Here is a 25,666-nt window from a genome sequence, read left to right as displayed (position 1 = left end):
AACTGGATATGGGTTTTTGAACCCTTAGAAATGAGTTAAAACGTCTTAACTTGTTGAAGCCATTCAGACGGATCACCACGGTGTGGCGTGTTGAGATCAGTCTAGTGTTTTATCCGATTCGGTGTCACGGCGTGGCCCAGGATGGCCACAGCGTGGCAAGGAACTAAAGTGAGAAGTTTGACTGTTGACCAAGACCATTGACCATTGACTTTTGAGGGTTGACTTTGACTTGTGGTCTGTGCCAAATGTCTAGTTTTAGAAAGAAAGACTAAGGGTCTTTCATTTTTACGTGTTCTGGTAACGTTTTGCACCAGTTTCGATTTATCGTGAGCTATTTATCTTCGATCTGCTTGTGAGGTGAGTTTCCTTCACTATACCCATGGGTCGAAGGCACCAATGCCGACCCACTAGATTATGTTGGTAGGATAATAATTATCTTCATGACAATTTCTGTATTGCCTGTATGTGTTTGTTGTCTCTGTGACTCTTACTTATATGATTGCATACTAGATTTAAGGGGTGAAATAGACCTGATACCAGTTGAAAGAGACCGAAAGGGTGAAATAGACCTAGCGCCGGTTGAAAGAGACCGAAGGGATTGAAATATACCCAATACCGGTTGAAAGAGACCGAAGGGGTTGAAATATACCCAATACCGGTTGAAAGATATCGAAGGGGGTGAAATAGACTCAGTTATGTTTGACTATTATGTATTTATGGTATGGGGTATTTTGGGGGAGCTCACTAAGCTTTATGCTTACAGTTTTCAGTTCATGTTTCAGGTACTTCCAGCTCGAAAGGGAAGGGCCCGACTTGATCGCACCGCATCCGCCCATGTTTTCCGCCTTATGTGATTTTGGGATTTGTACTCTGATATTATTTCACTATGAAACACTTTGGTTGTTTTGACATGATTACTGGATGTTTTGAAATGAATTAAAAATGAAATTTTTGGTTAAAAGTTTTTGGATGTTACAAGTTGGTATCAGAGCCTTGGTTGGAGGGATTCAGGCACACTCTCGGGTGTGTCTGAACTCAAATTGAGGATTTCTAAAATATTTTAAAAGAAAATGATTTTCTAAAAAGGTTTTCTAAGAAAAGGGGCGCGATGCGTGCAATCAGCTGAGCTCAAGTAAGTTTTCCTAAAATACCTATACATGTGATATGCTTATTGTTTTGGTACGAGTATGTGAGAATTGCATGCTAGATTTGGGAAGATATGCTTAGAATTTGCATGATAGAATGCTAGGAGAGATTCCTTTATATACATGTTGATTGAGTTTTTGGAACTACATGCTAGTATGGATTCCAGATTGTTGATATAATGGCCTGATTTAAGTGAGGCACTGGTTTGGATTACTCGATGCTTGAATGTTGCTTGCTTTGTGCTTTTAGGTACCTCCAATAATGTCGGCTAACTATTAAGCAAATACGTTAGGTTACATGTTGCGGGGATTAGATAATTTTAGAAGGTTAGGTTTAACTCTATTGCATAGCTCTTGTTTGAGTCCAACCCTTGTAGTGTGATACCTTACAGTCGAAGAATTATCTAATGTACGTGGCATGTCATTGTATTCGTTAGATAGTTGGAAGGTATTAGAGGGAGTCTCGTCCGCAACTGATGGTGGAGAGTGGTGTGAAGGGAACCCTAGGAAAGCTTAGGAATAATTTTAGAATGTGCTTGTGTGAGCATTTTCGAAAGAGATATTCTAGAAGGAGAATCTTGGAATATTAGCAATGTTGGTAGAAGTTCCTAGCCTCGCTGAAGCAAGTTAGTTAGAGGATGCCTTTTTATGTTTTGTGGCCTATAGAATGTTACCACCCGAATGTTGCTTGTTATGTGCTTTGTAGGACCCATATTGATGCGGGATAACTATCAAAAGAATAAGTTAAGTTACATGCTGAAAAGGTTAAATAATTCTAGAATGATTGATTTGGGCCTATTGAGTAGCTCTCGTTTGAGTCTAACCATTCTAGGGTTGGGTCTTTCATTCGAAATATTATTTAAGTTTTGTTACATGTAAATATATTCATGAACTAGTTAGCTGATATGAGTAGAGGTTCTTCATCAGCTGATGACAGGGTGATGTGGGAATCCTAGGAGAGTTTAGGAAGCACCTTAGAGGAATTGGTGCACTGTTTAGCGGTGCATATTCGGTTAGAGTGAGTATATGTGATTTGATCGGGCAGTAGTGGACATGAGTAGTTACTTAGAGGATCTAGAACAATTCTTAAGGAAAGTACGGATATGTGTGGAAAGTAGTATTGGGCCCATACTACTTAAAGCATAGGATTCGTACTCGACTCGAGGAAAATTTTGGGGAGTCTAAGGAACTGGTTAAGGGAGGAGGCCATGGTTTGGCACCATGATTCGTTGCAGTGCGTTGCCATCTTTATCGGCTTCTTGGTTCTGATCGTTCATGCCGAGTATAGGTCTGGTGATCGTTTGGGCCTTAGTGGCTATGTCTGTTTGGGTTTCAATGGTGCAAACCCCTATGAGTTAGTTGATTTCACGGTCTGGAGGGCCTCGCTCAAAGTAGTGACAGTTGAGTCGTGGGACTCAAGAAGGAAGTGATTGTGACGATCGACTCGAGGATTGCAGCTGTAGGATGAGTGATTGGCAGATGGACTGGGATGTCACTATTCGCGATAGGGATTATGTCCTTCTAGACTTTGTGTTTAGAGGAAAGAGAGAGAGAGAGAGAGAGAGAGAGAGAGAGGGGACATGGGATCTTCAGAGTTGGGATGTAGACCCAACCTGGGGCTAGGTAGTTGCGGTTTTGGCGGCAAGTATGGCAGTGTAGGAATGCACAAGAGGATTCTTGTCGTATGGTTGCTTTTAGATGAGATGAAGGGTGTGCTTCCTTTAAATTTAGTTAGGTCAGGTGCTAGTTGATTGTTTCAGGTGATCAAGGAGGTGAATTAGGAAAAATGGCTTTTGTTGTCTTCGATGTATCTATACTAAGAGAATGATGCTTCTTATATTTATGAGTAATACTCACGATGAACTGTTGCTGGGGATTTAAAGGCGAGGTGTGTGGTAGTCCATTTGTCCCTAGATAAAGAACCGGAGCTATGAATAAACCGTCATAATTATTGTTTGTGCATCTTCAATGGATTCTTGATGTTAGAAGCGGCTATGATTGGGAGGTTTCCGAGGTCTCAATCTGAGACTCGGAATATCTTTGAGTTTGTTTGGTCTTCATCTGGAAGATCATCTTGCGTTGTGTTATACATTCCAAGATTCAGGGATGGTATGCATCTGGTTGAGTCGATTTGAACTGGTTTGTTGCAATGTCAGTTGGTGGTAGTTCGAACCCTAAGTGGGGGAGAGATGGGTGCTCTGTTTATAGGATCAACGATCTATTCAAGTTATGGTTTCAAAAGAATGGGTCTTAGGGATTTTCGGTTCAGGTATGCGAAACTTTTGTTTACGATTGGTCAAGATGGGAGTGCAGGGCAAGTTGCCATCAGATGTATGTGCTCAGGAATGCGTGAGTTGTCCTCACGACAGGAAGTTGTTGGACAAGGAGCTCGTTGTATACATTTGTTTCTTTCTGGATTGCCAATGCTAGGTCATGAGGTGTTTGGGTCGCTCAGGTTGAATATCGGTTGTTGACGGATTTTCCTGCTTGATGTATGGATTGCTATCTATAGTCTAAGATGGGTAGTTGTTGACCGGTAAATCAGCTTCAGAGCTTGGTGTGTTTAGTTCTTCATGGGTTTTGGTTCAGTAGTGTATTGGAACATTGGATCCGTTTTCATAGCATTCTCAATCGTTGGTCATTTCGTTCATCGTCAATGGTTGAGGTTCCTCGAAGGTTTCGAGTTGTATTAGTTGAAGTCAATGAATGCATCAACCTATCGTCAAATTTTGTACATTGTATATTTTTGGGTATGGGTACCCTCAATTATTGTTTATGGAAGTATTGTTCATAGCAGGCTCGAGCTCAGCAGTTGTCCTTGGTTATTGGGAGTTCGGATGTAGGGGCGGTGTCATTAGTTTTTCAGGTGTAACTCTAGATTAGCATAGAATCCAATATTGGGGCATGTCAGGGTTGGTATTTAGATTGATCTGACTTGGGTTTTGACAACATATTTGGATAATTTTGGAAGTTTTATCAAGCTAGTTACATATTAATGGGATCTGTTCAGTTTTAATCGAAGCGTGGGATTTGGTATCGGTCGTTCATGAGGATATTTCTGCTAACGATTGATGTTTGCTATTCCATTAGATATACTGGTATCTTACCCTTTGGGTAAGGTTTTGAGGAAGAAGGAATGCAATAGATCCAAGGTTGGTTATGAGTCTCCCCTTGGGGGTGTATATTGTGGTAGTGCCTCGATTATGGTCCCGAGGTAGTATATATAAGGACTGAGTGTGATGGCATGAGAGTACATGATTTGGATTATTGACATGGTTCTTATTTGGATTATAGCTTTTTAATTGGAACGAGAGTACGATCGCCTATCTCATTCTCCATTTGTGCGCGGCCATGTTTTCGTCTGATTTTGCATTGGTAACAACACGTACTGTGAAAGGAAATATGTATGATAAAAAGCTATGGCCTGTGTTGTTTTCAGTTAGCATTGAGAGGGATGTTGACTGGTTTCCCTCAAGTCGGTGAATTGGTGGTTGAGTATCTTTAGGCCCCTGTGGTGCTGGTCGTGAGTCTTCAAGACAATGGTGGAATAGCAGTGAGATCGGAAAAGTACCATGAGCTTATTATTCTAGTGGGTAGAGGGTTTCATGATGTATCGTGGACCAGTGGCTGTGTGATTCATATTTGGGAAACCAGTAGTCATTTGAATGAGACTCTTAGGTCTCGGATCGTTAGTCTTATTGACAGGTTTGGGTCTAGTGCATTGTTGGAAGTTGGGAGACTCATTGACCAGTTGGTTTGGATCATTTGGTCTGTAAAAGTGGTTGGGAGTATTAATGGTGCATTGGAAGTCTCTTGCTGAATGTTTTCATATTGATCCCCGTTTGATTGAGGGCTGTTATTAGGATTTTGGTTATCAATGAGGGGAATCGCTACTGAAGTCTCAAGTCATGAAGTTCGTTGTAAATGTATAGAGTGCTTTTGTCAAGTGGATGTACACCTGGGCTGAGGAGGGATGTAGTGATTATAGAACATGGTTTGGCATGCGGAATTAAAGATTGCACAATAAACACGGTGATTTCGGTGTTTAAGAGATGTATTGATTATGTATTGTGTTATAAAAAGGGATCTAGATCTAGTCTACATAAATAACACACACTTACACACTCAACTTTTACACCTCTCAAGCACACCTCTACATGTGGAATAAACCCACCTAATATAGAGGTGTTTACATGTCTCTCTCTCACTCTCTATCTCATGAGTCAAAAGGCTAATACTCCACATGCAAGTGGGTCTACAAAAGTCAAACATTTACAAAGTCAATCATGAATAACTTTGTACCCCAACATACTCCCCCTCAAAGTTAGGAATGAATGACCCACTTCAATTCTTCCAAAATCGAGCAACTACGCGATCCGAGCCTCAAGGGTGACACATGTCGAAAAGAACTTCAATCTTCAATTCCTCCATGATTCTTCAATTTGGGCTCTAGGATGTGAGACCATACAAACCGAGCATCAACGAATGATCACGAGCTTCTCAAACTCCAAAAATCTTCAATAAAACCAAACCCATTTCGAAAATAAATCACTTCCGAACTTCCAACTGCATCATTTCGTGAGCTTCAAAAAAAATAAGGTCACTTCGGTCTTCAAATCAGCGTAATATGAAAAATTCAAGTTCGAATTTCCATATAAATTTCTCCCCCTTTTTATAATCGAACTTTGATTGTAAAACCTTCAAGGAAAGAGAACGTGCTCTATTCGGAATTTTTCATGTCAAAACTCCCCCTTAACATGTGGCATCAACTTTGTGCTTCAATCGGGAAAATCCAAAAAAAATATTTAACTTTTAGTTTCGTTCACGGATCGCCTTTGACAAAATTTCTCAAAAATGGGTAGAAATTGTCAATTTCAAAATTCCGCAGTGACCCGGTGCGCCCAAAACAGCCAAAAATGCAAAACTCTCCCCTTTTCCGAAGCTGGGTAGAAAGCGTCAATTTGCATAAACTGCAGGGGCATGAAATGCATTTTCTTCAATTTTCAGCAAAATCAGTCCTTTTCCGAATTTGGGTATGAACAGCCAAAAGTTCGAAACCTCAGGAACTAATTTCGAAATTTCTTTATTTCCCTTCAAAACTAACGAAGCTTTTACCAAACATACGAAGGTTTAGGGGTTGATTTCGAAAATTCTTCTTTTTCATTCAAAACATACGAAACTTTGTTTATTCGTACGAAGTGTCAAACTTTCGTAAGGTAAGGGGTCATTTTCGAAAATTCTGCCCACTTGTTCAAAATCATACGAAATTTTGCGTACGAAAGTTTTCAACATTGTCAAACTATCGAAACTTCAGGGGCTATATACGAAACTTCATGTTTTCTTCTTCCCCAAATCTAACGAAAATACACAGACATATTAACGAAAGATTTTCCTTCCCCTTCGTTAGTTTTAATCCCAAATCCACATCCCATTTTCTCTCTCCTCTTCGTTCAATCAGAGCACCATTCGTACGAAATCCTTCTCTCTCCCCTTGGTTAGATTCATCCAATCACCAAAACAAGGTTTCGTTAATTTCGCTAATTTCGTTAGTAACACCCTTCGTTAATTTCCTTCCCTATTTTCGTTAGTTTCATTCATTATCGGTATCTTCGTGATCAAACCACAATCCAATTGCAAAAACCTTCACTTTTGTCTTAAACCATATGTTCGTCAGACCCATCAAAATCCAAATCGAATGCCATTATCAAACAACCCAGTCTTCGCGTTCAATCACTTAACCCTGACATCGATCCCAAATTAACTATCAACATCGAAATCATATTATCACCACTGCCGATTACAACTCTAAACATTCTTGACTTCGAAATCAAGCTATTGAACTTTCGACCATTAAACTAACGATTTTCGATTTCCAATCCATCTAACATCAAAATCAATTCCACCATTATTTTGACTGTGTAGTCACCAGTTCACGTTCGATTTCATGATGTTGACTCCAAAACACGATTCGAATAAATGACCATCATACAAACACACACCGCTAGCGAAATTCAATCAATCGTAATCTGGAACTCAAGATCAATCATCATCGATTCACTTGTGTGATAAAAATTTTCAATCGATGAAAAGAAATAAAGAACGAACACTTCAATTTTGACTCTAATTCAGAAATCAAACAAATATTGGTAGTCAGATGGAAGATGCGATATTAAGATAAGCGACAGCAGATGAATATTTAAACAACCGAATGAATCGATCATTAAATTGTATTGGATTGATATTTGGGATACGACGAACAGTAACTAGATGAGAACTTGAATCGGGCTTGAATAGTGACTGATTAATGGACTCAATATTTTGGATCGAATGAAAAAAAAACATTCGATATTTTGGGCTTCCAAAAATGGATTAATGAACACTAAACCGATCACGATTTGGTTTTAGGCTTGATCTTTTAAAAAAAATTATTGGATCATCAATGGGGTTTTTCAAGAAAAATTTGATCCAACGAGTGAAACGATCACAAATCAAGAATGCAACGCACGAATTCAATGAAATTAAGAGAGATCATAGAGAGAGACTCGCCAAAAATGCTCCAATTGGGACAAATGTTGCCAAACCGAGAATCGTTCTTCAAAAATCACCTTGATCTTGAAGACCCGCTCTGATACCAATTGTAGAGAATTAAGAACATGGTTTGGCATGCGGAATTAAAGATTGCACAATGAACACGGTGATTTCGGTGTTTAAGAGATGTATTGATTATGTATTGTGTTACAAAAAGGGATCTAGATCTAGTCTACATAAATAACACACACTTACACACTCAACTTTTACACCTCTCAAGCACACCTCTACATGTGAAATAAACCCACCTTATATAGAGGTGTTTACATGCCTCTCTCTCACTCTCTATCTCATGAGTCAAAAGGCTAATACTCCACATGCAAGTGGGTCTACAAAAGTCAAACATTTACAAAGTCAATCACGAATAACTTTGTACCCTAACAAGGGAGTTGGATGCAACGTGAAATTCTTGGATGAACCATCATTATGCTCGTAGGAGCAGTGGGTTGGTGATAACTTGTCGGGAAGTCAAGCATATATTTAAGGTTGTTGGGTACAGCCTCCTCCCGCTCAGCCTCTCTGACCCCACCAAAATCTGGTACCCATACCCAACCATATTGGGTCAATAATCCACGGCTGTCGGTAGTAAACCTATCAGTCTCTCCTCTGATTCAGTCATGCTTCTAGTTCTCTTTCTTGACTCCCTCGGCTCGAGCCTATCTAATCATATCCAATAATGGCGAATCAATCAAAATCCTCATACAAAGGCTCCCAACAGCAGGGCTAGTCGTCTTGCGGCTCAATGCATCGGCGACCACATTCGCTTTCCCCGAATGGTACAAAATCTCGCAGTCATAATCCTTTACCACGTCAAGCCATCTGCGTTGCCTCATGTTCAGATTCGGCTGATCCATTAGATATCTCAAACTCTTATGATTTGTGTAAATGGTACAACAGACCCCATACAGATAATGTCTCCAAATCCTGAGGGCAAACACCACCGCCCCTAACTCCAAATCATGAGTCCGATAACGACCCTCATGCGGCTTCAGCTGCCGAGAAGCATAAGCAATAAATCTCCCTCGCTGCATAGGCACCGCCCCCAAATCAGTGATGGATGCATCACAATACACGACAAAATCCTCAACACCCTCAGGGAGGGTCAACACCGGGGCCTCACATAACTTCCGCCTCAGGGTTTCGAATGCAGCCTTCTGCTCGGGGCCCCAACGGAAATCTACGCCCTTCCTCGTCAGAAGAGTGGGGGGTACCGCAATATTGGAGAAGTCCTAAATAAATCCCCGATAATACCCTTCTAATCCTAGGAAGATCCTGATCTTCGAGGGAGACTTCGGAACCTCCCACTGCATCAACGCCTCAATCTTTTCCAGATCAACCAAAATTCCGTTCTGGTTGACGAGATTCCCTAAGAACTAGACCTCTCGTAAACAAAAATCACACTTCGAGAACTTGGCATACAACCGTTCTTGCCTCAAAACTCCCAGAAGCTCTCGAAGGTGCTCCTTTTGTTGCTCCCTGGTCTTGGTATATACCAAGATATCATCAAAAAAGACAATAATAGAACGATCGAGCATCGCCCTGCACACTCGATTCATCAAATCAATGAATGCCATCGGCGCATTGGTGAGCCCAAACGGCATCACCACGAACTCGTAATAACCATAACGAGTCCGAAACGCAGTATTCTCCACGTCCTCCTCTCTAACCCTATCTGATGATACCCCAACCTCAAATCGATCTCGGAAAACTAAGATGCACCCTACAACTGATCGAAGAGGCCATCAATCTGCGGAAGTGGATAACGGTTATTCACCGTCAACTTGTTCAACTCCCGGTAATAAGTGCATATCCGGTGTGAACCATCCTTCTTCTTGACAAAAAAGATCGGTGCTCACCACGGCGAATTACTTGGTCTAAAAAACTGCTTGCCCAAAGCTTCTGAAACTGATAGGACAACTCTTGCATCTCCAGTGGTGCCAATTGGTATGACCCCTTAGCAATTGGAGTTGCACCTGGAACCAAATAGATCCTGAACTCAACCTGCCTCTCATGAGGCACACCGGGTAACTCCTCCGGAAACACATCGGCAAACTCTCTAACAACTGGTACATCCGAAACCGAAACCTTCATCCCAACTTGAGTGTCAAGCATGTACGCAAGGTAACCCATACACCCATGTTATAGATACTTCCGAGCTCTGGTGGAAGAACAAAAGGTTGATCCAATCCTGATACCCTACCCATAGATAACCAGTTCTCCCCCACTTAGGGTTTGAACTACCACTTGCTGACCCTCTCAATCGATCATAGCCCCAAACCTGCTCAACCAATCCATCCCTACTATCACGCACACATCCCCCATGGGGATGGGAATCATATCAATCGGATAAGGCACTCCAAAAATATCTAAGACACAACCCCGATAAATACTCGATGTAGAAACCCTGTGTTCGTTGGTGATAAAAACCCATAACAGACACTCCAACTCACCAAGAGTCATGTCAAAATCCCTGTTGAAAGATTGAGATACAAAATACCGACTCGCACCTGAGTTAAAAAGAACAAGAACAGGCAAGGAGTTCACTAAGAAGGTACCTAACAAAATCATAAACATAAGCATACCATAAAATAACTAACAAAATAATAAACAGAAACATACCAGTAATGACGTCCAGCGCCCCCTGGTAGGGGTGTAAACGAGTCGAGCCGAGCCGAGCCCGCGCCCGAGCCAGGCCAGGCTCGGCTTGGGTTCGTTTAAGTTATACGAGGCTCGAGCTTGAGCTTGGCTCGATTCTAGCTTTCTTAAACTGAGATCGGCTCGAGCTCGTAAAGAATTATGTGAGCTCGGTTCGGGCTCGAGCCCGACTCGGTTTTTTCAAACATACCTAAATAAGCTTAAGCTTGGTTCGATCTCGTTAAGAAGCTCGTTTACTAATACCCTAAATCCCTAATTCCCAAAAAATATATTTTAATATATATAAATAATAATAAATTATATTATATATAAGCTCGTTTAGGCTCACGAGCTTAATCACATAGGCTCGAGGTCGCGCTCGTTTAATAAGCGAGCTTAATAGTAAGCTTGATCTGCGCTCGGGCTCGTTTAAAATCGGTTTCGAGTTGAGATTTTAACGAAATGATCCCAAGTAGCTCACGAGTAGCTTGGATCGTTTGCACCCCTACCCCCTGGCCTCCTCTATAGTGAGCTAGAAAGCACGACCTCAAGCCCTCGGGGGTTCCGCCATACCCTAGAGCTCATATGTGATCCTCAAGATAGCCGCTGCTGGAGCCGGTGTCGGCCTCACGGTGAGCAAGGGACAGTTGGCCTTAATATGGCTAACCTTCTCACACTGGTAACATATCTTGGTGCTCGATACTGGGGCCTGCTGATGATAATCCTTGGAATAATGCCCCTCCTTGCCACATTTGTGGCATCCAGATGAAGATCGAAAAGCACCATCATGAAACTTGTCGCATTTGCCACAAGTGCCTCCCCTTTATCCCCCAGATCACAAATCAGCAGGCTTGAACTGCTTCGCCGCACGCTGTGACAAAAAGGAGCCTACCTTAGTTGCCTCTCCTGGAGCTCTATCTCAATCTCCCGCCTTCGCGCGGCCTCCTGAAACTCAACAACAGTACCATACCGTTAGGTGGAAACGAACTGCCGAATATCTATCTTGAGCATGCTCATGTACCGAGTCATCTGAGCCTGCTCAGAAGCAACAAACTCAGGACAAAAAAGATCCCTCTCAGTAAACATCTTGGTGATCTCTGTCACCATCTCAATCCCCTATCTTAGATCTAGATACTCCTGAGCTAATCTCTCCCTCTCGACCAAATGGACGTATCTTGTACAAAACATCTCCAAGAACTGCTCCCAAGTAACAACAGCTCTCTGCTCAGGAGTGTAAGCGCCAGTCACCAATCTCCACCAAGCCTTCACCCATGACTAAAGAAGGTTCAGGGCGCACTTAGCCTTCTGGTCAGTAGGCAAGAACATGTGAAGAAACAACCCTCCACATCAGACAACCACCTCATCGCCACAATCGGGTCCCTAACCCCATCGAACTCTGGGGGCTTCGCATTGTTGAAATCCCGGTACCAGAAGGATCTCTTCCCTTGTATCCCCATTGCAGAAACAGCCGCGGTGGTTGCAACAACAACAGCCTCAGAAAGAGCAGCATATCGATCATCAAAGAGCTTAATCATAGCAGTCTTGATAGACCCAAACATCTCTGGCATAGACCTCCAGACAGCAGCAACCACCTCAGTGATGATGATCTCCCGAATCTGATCATCAGTCAATCCTGGCCTATCCCGACCACTCGCTCCAGATCTAGAACCTGTTCCCCTCATGAATACCATACTGAAAATAAACAAGAATATATCATAAATGTCACAATTCATATCGCCACACTATTACAGATAGACTAAACCCTCGGGGCTTGTGACTTCCTTGCTACGCATATGGGTCCTGTGCTTTCAGTAGTATGCGCCCATACTACCTTCCACACCTACCCATGTTTGTCTCAATGATCATCACAACACCCGAACATATATTCAACTAGAATACGCATACATCCTATCTTCACTCTCTCAAGAGTGGCTAAACATTCCTCATCTGTCCAGCTGCTCACACATACACTTACCCATGAAACTTCCACCAACCCTGCAACACTCGCTTATGCTAATCATACATAACATTGGATCCTATAGACAGTCGAATACTTGAATCTACCCTAAGACAACAACCAAACAAGGAACATGAAGTAAGGCTAAATTAAACATTTTTAAGCTATAAAATCTTAGTTATGTACAACTATGAATCATAAACTAAGAAACTATAGTAATGATGTTAATTTCAATCAAGAAGTAACCCTAGGCTATCAGGCATCATACATCAGGCAATTCTATCATGAAATTCCTGAAGATCCCTAGCCTATCACTAGCATGTTGTTCTATCATAAACATCATATCAAATAATAGTGGGGTAACTTGGGGTATTCTTTACAGCTCCGACTAATCGTACACTTCCCATCCTTCCTTTGGTTACTTTTGAAAATAGTTTTGAAAACAACTTTCGAAAACTATTTTGGAACTTATGTTGGAAATTATTTGAAAACTTACATATCCTTAGTTTGAGTCTGGATTCACACGAATGCACATCCAATTCTCTCAAATCAGGGCTCTGATACCAACTTGTAACATCCCAAAAATCATAGAAATTTAAGTTTTTCAAAAACAACCCATTAACCATAAAGTGTTTAAAAAAAACCCTTGTTCCAAAAGTATAATCATAATCAGAGTATCCCAAGATCCAATATCATAAAAACAGGAAGATGTGTACAATCACGCCTTAGCTTTCCCACGATCCTCTGAAGTACCTGAAAAAATAAACTGAAACGTAAGCTAAAGCTTAGTGAGTTCCCCCCAAGGTACCACCACACAACATAACAAACGACAACATGCATATATGAGCCTTCAGCCTGACTAGACCGCCTCGTAGGGCCTACAATCTATCTGGACCACTCTCCTGGTCTTCAGCCTGACTGGACCGCCTCGTAGGGCCTAAAGCCTATCCGGACCACCCCATGTATCTTGGCTTTTAGCACAAAGCAGGACCGCCTCAACCCAACCATAATATGTCGACATACACAACAAATAACATAAACACATATCTAGAAAATACATATAATAATATAGATCTACCAATCTATCATATAACCAACATAACATCATCCTACATACCAGGATACATAACCTAGTGGGCCGGTATTGGTGCCTTCAACCCACAAGTACAATGAGGAAAACTCACCTTTCAGTCTGAACAAATAGTTGAATAGGTCTCTGCTCCGAATCTCATCTCTACCCATCACCTATTCATCAAATAGTGTCCAATCTCAAATACAACTCAAAATACCAAAAATACCCTTAGGTCAAACATGGGTCAAAGTCAACAGTCAAAGTCAACCTATAGTTGACTGCCACGTCGTGTTGTGGTCGCAATACGACAAAACAGGCGTGCTCATCACAACCACCACACCGTGGGGATTAGTCAGAATGACTTAATTCCTTAAGCTGATTTCCAGTCCATTCCACGAGTTCTTAAGCTCAAACTAGGTCCAAACCATAACCTAGATGGATAAAATTTTCAATTTTATCCTTTAGGCATTGCCAATAAGTCAAGATCCAAAGCCCTAAGTCCTTAATGGAAGCATAAAACACATACTACCTTTTAAGCACTTAATCCTTAGAGTTACTTCTCCAAAGTTTCCAGAAGGATTTCCTACACCTTCTGGACCATAAAAATCATAGCTTTAGGGACATGCATGTCCAATGCATGTTCTTTCCATTTTCAGGGAAAAAGGGCTAAGATTCCATACATGGCCTCAAAACTCAAGTCTACTTCAGATCCAAAGAGTCAAATGCTCCAAATGGCCTAGAGATTCATAAAGTTGCAAGCTTTATGAGATCCCACCTTCCAAAATGTCACACCCCCAAACCAAGGATGGCGGAAACGTCCGGGGGTGGAGGACTTCATGTATAGTATCATAACAACAATTGTAATAGTAATTCAAGCAAACACAACCAACATATATATAATTGAAAAAGTTACATCATTGTATGAATTACATGTTTATGAATCAATTACAATATGTTGACAAAATATGAAATAGTAGACGCCTTAGCATCCTATCCTCAAAAGCACTTGATTACCTGTTTAATGATTTCCTGAGAATACAAGTTGTTTGAAAAAGTGTCAACACAAAGGTTGGTGAGTTCATAAGCTTTTCTTTGGTATTATTAAAAGCCTTTCGTTTGTAAAAGTGGTATTTGTTTTAGAAAAATCCAATATTTTCCTTAAAATGTATATGTAGTCTTAAATCCACAGACTGAAATGTACAAGTAACTTTTCTTACTTATAATAAATAATGTAAGTTTAAATCGACGTAAACTCATTTAATTTTAATGAAGTTCCCGTAAATTCCAATATTCATTAATACTTTGTGTGAGTTTATTATAACCTTTTCTTGTAAAAGTAGTGTTCGTTCCAGAAAATCCAATATTTTCCTTAATGTGTAAATGTAGTCTTAAAACCCAAAGACCGAAATGTACAAGTAGTGTTCTTACTTATAATAAATAATGTAAGTTTAAATCGACGTAAACTTATTTAATTTTAATGAAGTTCCCGTAAATTCCAATATTCATTAATACTTTGTGTGAGTTTATTATAACCTTTTCTTGTAAAAGTAGTGTTCGTTCCAGAAAATCCAATATTTTCCTTAATGTGTAAATGTAGTCTTAAAACCCAAAGACCGAAATGTACAAGTAGTGTTCGTTCCTTATAGTAAAACAATGCAAGTTTAAATCGACATAAACTCGTTTGATTTTTGTGAAATCCCCGTAAATTCTATGTTTGTTAATACCACATGTGAGTTATTATAACCATACTATGACCTAGTTGGCCTGAAACGACGTTCTTCAGGCGTCGGAAATGTTATGACATTTGTCACCTCAGACCTATCGGTCTAACTGTTGCATGCAGTTTAGGTGTAGGTTTGTCAAACCCAATATAGATCTATACACAACTATCACGCTCTCCCTCAAGGAGACTCTGGTTACAATACAGGACTTAATGGTAATTTGAAGTAAATGTCTCACAAAGTCATTAACGAATTTACGTGTAGTGTAATGAAAACTTGGTACCGTATGGCCGTACCTTGCTTAATGAAAATATCCTTTGTATAAATGTACCCTTTTTAAATGTATGTGTTATGTAATGTTTCATAAAGTCATTAACGGAATTACGTGTTATGAAAACTTGGTACCGTATGGCCGTACCTTGCTTAATGAAAATATCCTTTGTATAAATGTACCCTTTTTAAATGTATGTGTTATGTAATGTTTCATAAAGTCATTAACGGAATTACGTGTTATGAAAACTTGGTACCGTATGGCCGTACCTTGCTTAATGAAAATATCCTTTGTATAAATGTACCCTTTTTAAATGTATGTATTATGTAATGTATCATAAACTATACCTATTATAGTTTATCAACCAAGGGTAGTACGTTGTAATGTATGCAAACTATATTCAAAATAGTTTATTAAATGTTTGAATGTATCGGTTGTACTTTGATTATAATCACTTGTTATTCTTTATATTTTATATGTCCAAATCCATTTGTAAACTGATGTGTGTCTAAATATTAAGATAAAATGTCATATATTGCAATAACATATAATCACAAAAAGATATACGCCTTGCTCAACATGTTACAAGGTGAAATGAAATTGACAGCAGCTTTTTGTTGAATACAGTTTCTGTTACTGTTCTTAGAAAATTTATAGAAAACTCATCAAAGCTCCAAATCCAAATCCGCAAATTGTGAGAGTTTGGAATATGAGTCTAGTTTGTTCGTAAATTTTATCATGATTTTTAGTGATTTCTAACAGAGGTGAAAATGTTCATAATCACATACTGGTCCGGGTTTGCCTCTGAAATGATAGGCAGTTTTGTAAAAATCACCATAAATTGTAGAAAAATCATATGGAGATTTGCAAGTAGCCATTTTAAAGCTAAGAGTTTGAACTACTTGCACCTGGAACAGTTTTGAAAACTAAAATATTTAAGTTGACCAAAACAGTCCGTAATCGAAGTCCATCTTTTCTGATGTAATCTGTTAGAAAAAGTTTAATTGTGTTCTTGATGATTTTACTTGTATTCCCCCCCCCCCCCCTTAAAACTTAAGAAGAACATGTAAATGTAGGGGTATGAACTCACCCTATGTGGTTTCAGTAGATGAAAGTAAGAGAGAGGAAGTGTTCAACCCAAGAACACTAAGAAGATGTCTTGATGATTCGAGAATCTAACACCGAATAAGATGGAATTTGTGTAAGATATCAATGATTTGAGTAGAATGGAGTGTAATAATTATATGAATGATGAAGATACTTACTAATTGAAGAAAAAAATCCCTGGAGAAAGCCTTGAAGTTCTTGAAGTTGAGAGAAAAGATGAGAGAATTTTGGAGAGTGTTCTTTGGTTGCTAAGTGTAGAATGAAAGAAGTTAATGAGAATGAGGAGAGATGACCAATTCTCCAGCTCTTAGAACGTGGGAAGAGCTGGAGATTGGGTGTAAAGGTCCACTAAGGTGACAAGGGGTAGTGGGAAAGAGTGGCTAATCATAGAGTGAGGTGGTGGTGGTTTGCTTTTGCCATAAATTAAGGAAAAGCAAATATTCCCTCAATAATTAGTTCAACCACTAATTCTTTTAATATATTTTTATAAAAACCCTGGAGATTTATATATTTTGGGGCCTTAGTTTATAAAATAAAGTTTTGGGTGAAAATCCCACGTTAAAATAATGAAAAACGGAGTTAAAACGAAGTCGTAGTCGAAAAACCGGTAAAAAGGGGCCGTCTGCGAGACCTCTCGCATGGGCTGTCTGAGAGGCTTCTCATGCGAGGCTTCTGTCATGAGAGGCTTCTAATGAGAGGCTTCGGTCCTGAGAGGCTTCTCATGAGAGGCTTCGGTCCTGAGAGGCTTCTAATGAGAGGCTTCGGTCCTGAGAGGCTTCTCATGAGAGGCTTCGGTCCTAAGAGGCTTCTCATGAGAGTTTTCGCTTCTAATAGGAGGGTTTTGGTTCCTTAAGGTTATTTTACCCGTTTTTACCCCGTTTCAAGTGGTTTTTGACTCGGTTAAGGGTCGAGATGACCCAAATGATTACAAAAAGTTAAAGTAACTTTTGAGAGAGATTCAGGAGAGATTTGGGAGAGATTTTAATAGAGAGAGATTGAGTGAAAGAGATTGAGAGAGGTTTCATTTGTGATCTTTTTGAGTGTCCGGCTTCGCAACGCAAGGTCCATAAACCCCGTTAAACCGTGTTTTAGTGTCGTACACACTCCCGATGAGTGTGCAATAATGTTTTATCGTTTTGGTTCAATGTTTACTTAGGAAATTCAACACACGAACTTTCCAAATGATGTTTCTCTCATTAAGATATTGCATTGTACAGTAATTACATAGTATAAACCCTAATATACAAGGTTTAATTGAGTCGATTGGTTTTGACTTGTTGACTTTGTTTGACTTTGACTTGACTCAATTTTGACGGTTGTCACACAAAACCTAAAAAAGCATGAAGAAAAGGGACTAAAATCCAAGATCAAACACCCTAGGAAAGAAAATATTGAGTCTTGAACACTCACCCAAGTCCAGAAGAGAAGCTAGAAGATGAATATGCTGCTTGCAAGATTATAATCCTCACTAAAGGCTTCCTTCTCCTTCAAAAATGCCAACAAAGTGTGAAGAATGAACTTTCAAGAGTGATGGAGGCTAAGGTTAGGGTTTCAGTGCTTGAGAGGGTGATGGAGGCTGGATGACCTTGAAACCCTTGCTATAATGTCCTTTAAAAAGGGCTCAAAGCCCAAAGGATTATGGTTTCACCAAAACTGGCTGCCATGTCGTGGCGCCTCATGGCCATGCCGTGGTGGTTCATTAAAACCTACACCCCATAAAATAATGTCACGCCGTGGTGAAGCTCCACCACGTCGTGGCCACCCAGAACAATATTGACATTTTTAAATTAAATTTGTACCTGAAATGGGTGTTACACCGTATCTGATTATCAGTCAACACCGGTCTATCCTGGCCACCAACTCCAGATCCTGAACCCCTCGTGAACATCATATTGAAAAAAGAACCAATATATATATATATATATATATATATATATATATATATATATATATATATATATATACAATTCATACTTTTACAGCCATCATGAAGAGAATAAACCCTCGGGTTTTGTGACTTCCTTGCTATGTGTACGGGTCCAATGCTTTCAGTAATACGGGCCCATACTACACCTACCCATATTTGTGTCAATGGATCATCACAAAGTACCCGAAAACAACCCAACATCTAGGATACACATACATCCTTTATTCACTCTCTCAGGAGTGGCTAATCATCCCTCAACTGGCCTGCTACACCTACACTCTCTCATGAAACTTCCACCAACTTTGTAGCCGCTCGTGCATGCCAATCATACATAACATTGGATTCCATAGAGAGTCGAATACTTGACTCTACCCTAAGCCTACAAGTAGACAAGGAACATAAATAAGGCTAAATCAAGCATTCTCATGCTATAAAATCTTAGTTATGTATAACTATGATGGACACACTAAGCAACTACAGTAATGATGTCAATTCCATCTATCATACAAAAGGTTCTCCTAGGCTATCATGCATCAAACATCAGGAAATTCTATCATGTAATTCCTGAGGATACCTAGCTTACAACTAGCATGCAATTCTACCATAATCACCATAAGCAAATAATAGTGTGGGTACCTTGGGGTATACTTTCTTGCTTCGGCTGATCGTACATATCTCATCCTTCCTTGGTTATCTTGAAAATAATATCCTTAGTTTGATTCTGGATTCACACGAATGCTTATCCAATTCGCTCAAACCAGGGCTCTGATACCAACCTGTAACATCCCATTAATCATGATAAAATTTTCCATTTTTCAATTAAGGTAAAATCATTGTTCTCAATCAAAGCCCAAGTAAAAAACCAAGTATCAAATATAAATATCCCAAAATCAGTGTGTCATAAATATCTCCCAAGCATATCACCGAAGGATGTTTACGATCACGCCTTCGCCTTGAACCGATCATCAGAAGTACCTAAAACATAACACTTAAACCGTAAGACAACGTTTAGTGAGTTCTCCAAAATATCACCACGCAAACATATAACAACATGCATACTAGGTTCACAACCATCGTGCTAAATCACCCATGAGCTCACAACATGAGTCTGACATGCCTTTCTAGCCCATAGCGCATGTATGGATTGCTCCAAGTTTGTTGGCTTCCATACAGAGCAATATTTCCTCAACCCAAACCACACTATGTCGATATATGCAAAATATAAAACGTATAACAACAAATAGATAATCATGTAAATCTTAACAGATCACTACAACATAGAAACATCCTAAACCAGTATACACAATCCAATAGGTCAGCATTGGTGCCGGAACGGGTGGCCAGGATGGGCTAGGATTAATCCAAGACCGGGTTAAGGAGATTATTCGTGAGGAGGTTCTTTCTATTGTCCGGGAGCAGATACCGGAGTTGTTTGGGTCTATCAAGACCTCTATGATGGAGTTCTTCGGTGACCGATAAGTTGCACTTTCTGAGACTACCGCTGCTGCAGCTACATCAGCCGTTGATGCGGTCAAGATTAGCATTGGGATAAATTTTCAGTACCAGGACTTCGACAATACGAAGCCCCCTGGTGTTTGACGGGGTTCAGGATCTGATCATTTCTATGAGGTGGCTGTCATATGTTGAGGGACGTTTCTTTACTTGCTCTTGCCCAGCTGACCAGAAGGTCAAGTGCGCTCTGAGCCTTCTTCGTTCTAGAGCGAATGATTAGTGGAGGCTGGTTACTAGTTCACACACTCTAGAGCAGCGAGCTGCAGTATCATGGGAGCAGTTCTCTGAGATGTTCCACTCGAGGATATGTTGCGGGCTTGTAACATAGATTTTGGTGGGAGTTGGGATTCCTACCTACCTCTTGCGGAGTTTTCTTACAACAACAACTATCACTCCAACATTGGTGCCCCACCTTTTGAGCTCTTGTATGGTTAGAGTTTGCTTACAACAACAACTATCACTCATCAAGATTCAAACTTTATACCTTCAAGGGATGCTTGAGGGTGAGATACTTCTGGATCTAGGTTGCCATGAGCTTCCAAGATCATTCCACTATCTTCTTCTTCCTTCAAGAACAACAAATACACAGTCTCAAGCTAAAAAATGCTCACTCAATGAATTAGGGTTAGCAAGGGACGATTTGGGAGATGGAGGCTGATGATGGAAAGGGTTTTAAGGAGATAAGGATGCTTAAATAATGCTCAAACCCTAAAAATTAGGGTTTCCACGTACTCCCTGCGTACAAATGAGTACGCACGACGTACTCACTCAAATTCACGTTCCCACTTTAAAGAGCTACGCCATACGTACGCCCCAAGTACGCATGACGTAAGGACCAAAGTGCATGATATCAAATCTTTTGGATTGAAAATGAAATTATATTTGGGTGTTTCATTATTTCATGGACCGAACTCAAGAAACATATTGTTTTTCACTCTTCTATAGAGTTTAAAGACACAAGTCGTACTAACACAGTTGCTAAACTTACTTGGCTCCAAGATCTTCTCAGTGAACATGATGTCAACACATCTTCCACACATGCATTGTGGTTTCAAATCCGGATATGTCCGTGTTCAATTCATATTAACATATGATCATATTGTTGACATCTTTACAAAGTCATTGTTAACTCCAAGATTTCTCTTTCTATGATTCGAACTGCATATCGTTCCCCATCCTTAGCTTGTGGGAGCATATTAGACACTCTTATAATTTACCTAAGTGTAATGCTTATCTCTATATATAAAGACCCCTTGTAACCTATTATTCATAAAATATACAATACAAAATTATATGGCTATTTAAATACAGAGTCGACTGATCACTAATTTATTTTCTTTTACATTGGTTCTTCCATTTGAATACCAATTGTACGTGGGTGAAACTTAGATATACCTTATTTTCACATAGTTCAAGATTGGTTTTGTTGGGCGAACAATTCATGCTTAATGTGGTGGAGATGTTAGGATGTTGTTTTTACAACTTTTTGGGTTCTTTGGACGTTTCAAAACTCTTGGATTTTTTTATAAAACCCCAAAAAAATATACCTTATTCGATAAAAAAATGTCACACATTCTTACTTTTACTTTTGGTTATCTAATAATATTAATGAAAAAATGAAAATGAGCTAGATTTGTTGGTTTCAAAATCTAAACTTAGTTCGCTGTAATCTTTTCTTTAACTAAGTTTTACCTAACTTACTATAAAATTTCTTCCAATTAAAAAAACTAAAATTTTTAAAATTGTTATTATAGTACTTCTCTAATACTTTTAGTTTATATTTAATCATTAATTTTATTCGATTATATAAAACTTGATGTTTTTCATTCTTTTTTTTTTTTTGCAAAAATTTTCGAGTCGACTATGGTATGATATAGTACTTTCCGTTTTAATATTTAAATGAGATAGTCACCTGTTTTATGTATGTATATCGGGCGTGTTTGAAAAAACTAGTTTGTACCTTGTAGCTGGAAGTTATAGGTTTTATTTGTGCAAAAGTGTTCAGAAAAAGTAGTTGTTAACTTTTAAATGTGTAAAATTATATAAAACCCAAAAGCTAAAAGCTTTGAAAAGCTAAAATCTTACAAAAGCCACTTGAAGTAACTTTTAGATTATGAAGTCTTTGTCTAAAATAAAAGCGAAAAACTGTACTGTCAATGACGTTTTTCCGTTTTCTTTGGTGTTTTTCTTGAAAGCTAAAAGCTTTGTGCCGAAACTAATAGTGTGATTATTTTATGCCAAACTCTCGTTACACCAAATGCCCGTAGGCGTACGATACATGTTTATCTAATAATAATAAACGTAGACAAGTATTTGTTTCCCTTTTTCGGTTTGTTTTTTACTTCATCAACACAAACCCAACTAGAGTTTGTAGATTTTAGTAATTCAAGAAAAACATAAACCTACTCAAGCACAATAAAACTAACAACACATTTCATATAAAATAGTCTATATCTTTATCTTTAGTAACCTCTAACCACTATCTTTAGTAACCTCTAACCACTATCTTGTCTACATCTTAAGTTACATGTACACCGGTATACACGGTCAATACCATATACTCTTGACTAACTATACATTTGATGTCTACCGGTTCTTGCTTTGATCTCAAATCATGTAACAACTTTTTTAACTGTCATCTAAAAAAACTCTAAATATAAAATCCTTAAATCTTTTAAAATAAAATTTTGGATCGACGGCAGAAATGGAAGTGGGATCACATTGGAATGATTTATTCACGTGTTCAAGCTTCTTACTTTTATCATAATCTTGTAGTATTTCTATTATACCAATAAAAAGGATGACATCACCAAATTCTCATGTTGGTTCTCCAACTAGCTGTGTGTCATTGCTTCTCACTATGAATTCAACGCGTGCTAATATTTTAATTCCCGTCCGTAAACAACTACACCTGGAAATTTTACAATCATACAAATTTTATAGACTCAAAATAGCAATGTACTTACTATCCCATTTAATAATCTTTTATTTTATTATTTTCCAATCAAGTCATTAAAATGTTGAACTGGGTGACGTACATTGGGATATCTTTGTCAAGGTCAAACCACAATTTCATCAATTTTATGGATTCAAATTAATTTTCATTTAAAAACATTTACCATTTGAGTTTCACTATTTTATCCATTTACTAATGAGGACAACATGGGGTGTTGGGGGTGGGGGGGGAGGGAGGGGGCAGACAGCTGTATAAGGCCCAAATTTTTTTAGAACCCAACTTTTATATATATATATATATATATATATATATATATATATATATATATATAATAACAACATGGGTCCTTTTTATCTGGTTCGTCTTAGACATTTGATGATATTTAAATCCGGCCCTGAAGGCAATGGCGGATGCTTTAAAGAGCCATGGGAGGCCATCCCCACCTATGCAGCCCCTCTACGCCTCCCTTCGGTCGTGTAGCACCACCAAACACCCATCCCTTCACCCACCATCGCATCGTTCGTAAGCGCCTCCTCCAACCACTATTCCTTCATCATCTGATCTATTCTGATTCTTCGTAATTCGCTGTTACTGAGAGATGATTCGAGGATCTTCACACATTAGGGTTTCAAGCACCACCCCCTTCTAGTTTCTAGTTTCTAGGGTTTTAGACGTCGTTTAGGGTTTCAGACGAAAATCTTAAGACGAACAGATCTGGGTAACACCTTACATCAACGCTGGAACTCAATCTCTGTCACCACTTCTTTTTTCTCCCTTCCTCGATCTGTTGATACCCTCTGTTTCCTTCTTCTTCGAGCTTCATCTCCATTCTTAATGCTCGATTTTTCCGGCGACGCTGTGTAGATTACCACCGGTGGTGGTCAGCGTATTGGCGAGGGAGTGAGGGGGTGCAAAGAGTCACCAACATTTGTGTTTAATGGATGTAGAACGATGATAGGCCACTGATCGATGATGGTGATGAAAGAGAGAGAGATTTCTTTTTCTTTTATTTTTTTATTTCTATAATAAAAAATGAAAAAAAAAATATGAAGGGTAAAATCGTCATTTTATAAAAAATGAAACCAAAATGGACCAAGTGACAACAAAATGAAAACCTTTGGACCATAAGTGCTAGTCCAAACTTTTTTTTGACCAAAGTAGCATTTCCACCTAACCACACGGATCATTCTTTCAATTTTGTCTGTATAAAATTCCAGAACATTGATCTAAAATGTAAATTATATCCTTTTAAACCAAATTTTAAAAAAAAAAAAAAAAAACTTTCAAAAATATTTGAAAAAATCAAAATGACAGTTTGTTATTTGAAAATTTCAAAAACCCTTCAAAATTTTGAAAATCCCCAAACACAATATAAATTTTTTTTTTAATATTTCAAGAGAATCAAAACTGTTTTGCAAGGGATACACTGGTGCGCCGCTTACCTCTTGGCCTCCAACTGAGTGCTTTGAGTCGCTTTAACACCTCTACGCATACGTCGTCCGCCATTCAGTCTACATATGTCGATCGTCGGTCGCCCCTAGTGGGTCATGATTCCGTCTGCCTCTCTATCTCTCACCATTCGCCGACCGTCTCCTCTTGTTGTACTGATTATTGTATGTCTCTCCGTTGCCTTTTTTTTAGAACTTCTTTATCTATGTGTTTACGAATTATAGTTGGAAATTGGATGGAGTGTCTTTTTGTCTAACAATAGTGGTAGACGCTTTCTCCGATAAAAGATAAAGTATTATCATTCTTTTATTAATTTTTTTATATCTTGATAAGTTTGATAATTATTAGTTGTTTTATATGTTAATTACTTCTTAGTTCTTTAAGGTTTTCTAAAAAAACAAATTCTTCTTTTTATGCAGATATAGTTATTGATTGTTTTATATGTTTAATTCTTTTTCTAAGGTTTTCTAAAAAAAAAAAAATTTTTAGTTCAAAAGAAAATATTATCTCATGATTTATAATTACTATAAGTTAAAATCACTTTTCCCTTTAAATATACATATACATATAAATTTATATTTGCTTTTCCGCATTCAACAATGTACATATACACATAGATACATATTACAATGTGCATATACATATAGATACACATTGATACCAATAAAAATATTTTCAGCCCCCTTCTTTTATTATTCGTGTTCGCACAAGATTTAATTCAGTAAGCTTTATATTATTGTTTGTTTTTAACTTAATGAGCTTAATGGGTTAATCACATGATTGTTTTGTTTTTTACTTAATCTAGACGGAATGACTTAATGACTTAAGCCAAAAAAATTAGCTTAATGTATCACCACCCTTTCCCATTTGTCCGTTTTTCCTGCGATATTCTCACATTTAAATTAACTAAAATTGTTAAAATTATTGAGTATCATGAAATTTTTTTGATAAGAATGTAAGGGTAAAAATTTAAATACTCATTTTTAAACATGATTTCAATTTATGAGACAAAGAAAGATAAAACAGGGCCTTATAGGCTCAAACCGAGACTATTTAAATAATATTTATTAAATTTCAACATGTAACTTACTTTGTACGATTTATAAGAGAATCCATGTCTGCTGAAAGGCTTGGAGTTGTTCCATTGTTATCATGCGTGGCATTCACTGCAAAAACAAAAAAAAAAAAAAAAAAAAAAAAAAAAAAAAAAACACACAAAATAGTTGCATTGTCTGCTCAATAAGTTGTATAAGATGTGTGTGATATATATATTCAGTTGCTTGCCTATTTGGTTCTTGAAAGCTAATACCAACCAATAGATTGTAGT

The 25,666-nt window shown here is 38.6% G+C and overlaps 2 long non-coding RNA genes across 2 annotated transcripts; both read right to left on the bottom strand.

Annotated features, from left to right (window-relative positions):
* Window positions 1-18,334: 18,334 nt before the first annotated feature.
* Window positions 18,335-19,203, bottom strand: LOC145166220 (uncharacterized). The gene is made up of 3 exons (XR_013740459.1): window positions 19,059-19,203; window positions 18,470-18,801; window positions 18,335-18,364 (listed from the first exon to the last, which is right to left on the bottom strand). It is a non-coding gene; the product is annotated as an uncharacterized LOC145166220 (long non-coding RNA).
* A 3,163-nt stretch (window positions 19,204-22,366) lies between these two features.
* On the bottom strand, window positions 22,367-24,584 carry LOC145166219 (uncharacterized). Its single transcript, XR_013740448.1, has 2 exons — window positions 24,333-24,584; window positions 22,367-22,845 (listed from the first exon to the last, which is right to left on the bottom strand). It is a non-coding gene; the product is annotated as an uncharacterized LOC145166219 (long non-coding RNA).
* Window positions 24,585-25,666: the final 1,082 nt, after the last annotated feature.

The sequence above is a fragment of the Lactuca virosa genome, chromosome 1, assembly GCF_052849685.1.
Source record: "Lactuca virosa cultivar CGN04683 chromosome 1, Lactuca_virosa_CGN04683_v6, whole genome shotgun sequence".
Taxonomy (NCBI): Eukaryota; Viridiplantae; Streptophyta; class Magnoliopsida; order Asterales; family Asteraceae; genus Lactuca; species Lactuca virosa.
The sequence above is the reverse complement of the archived record's forward strand: the minus strand, read 5'-3'. Positions and strand labels throughout refer to the sequence as shown.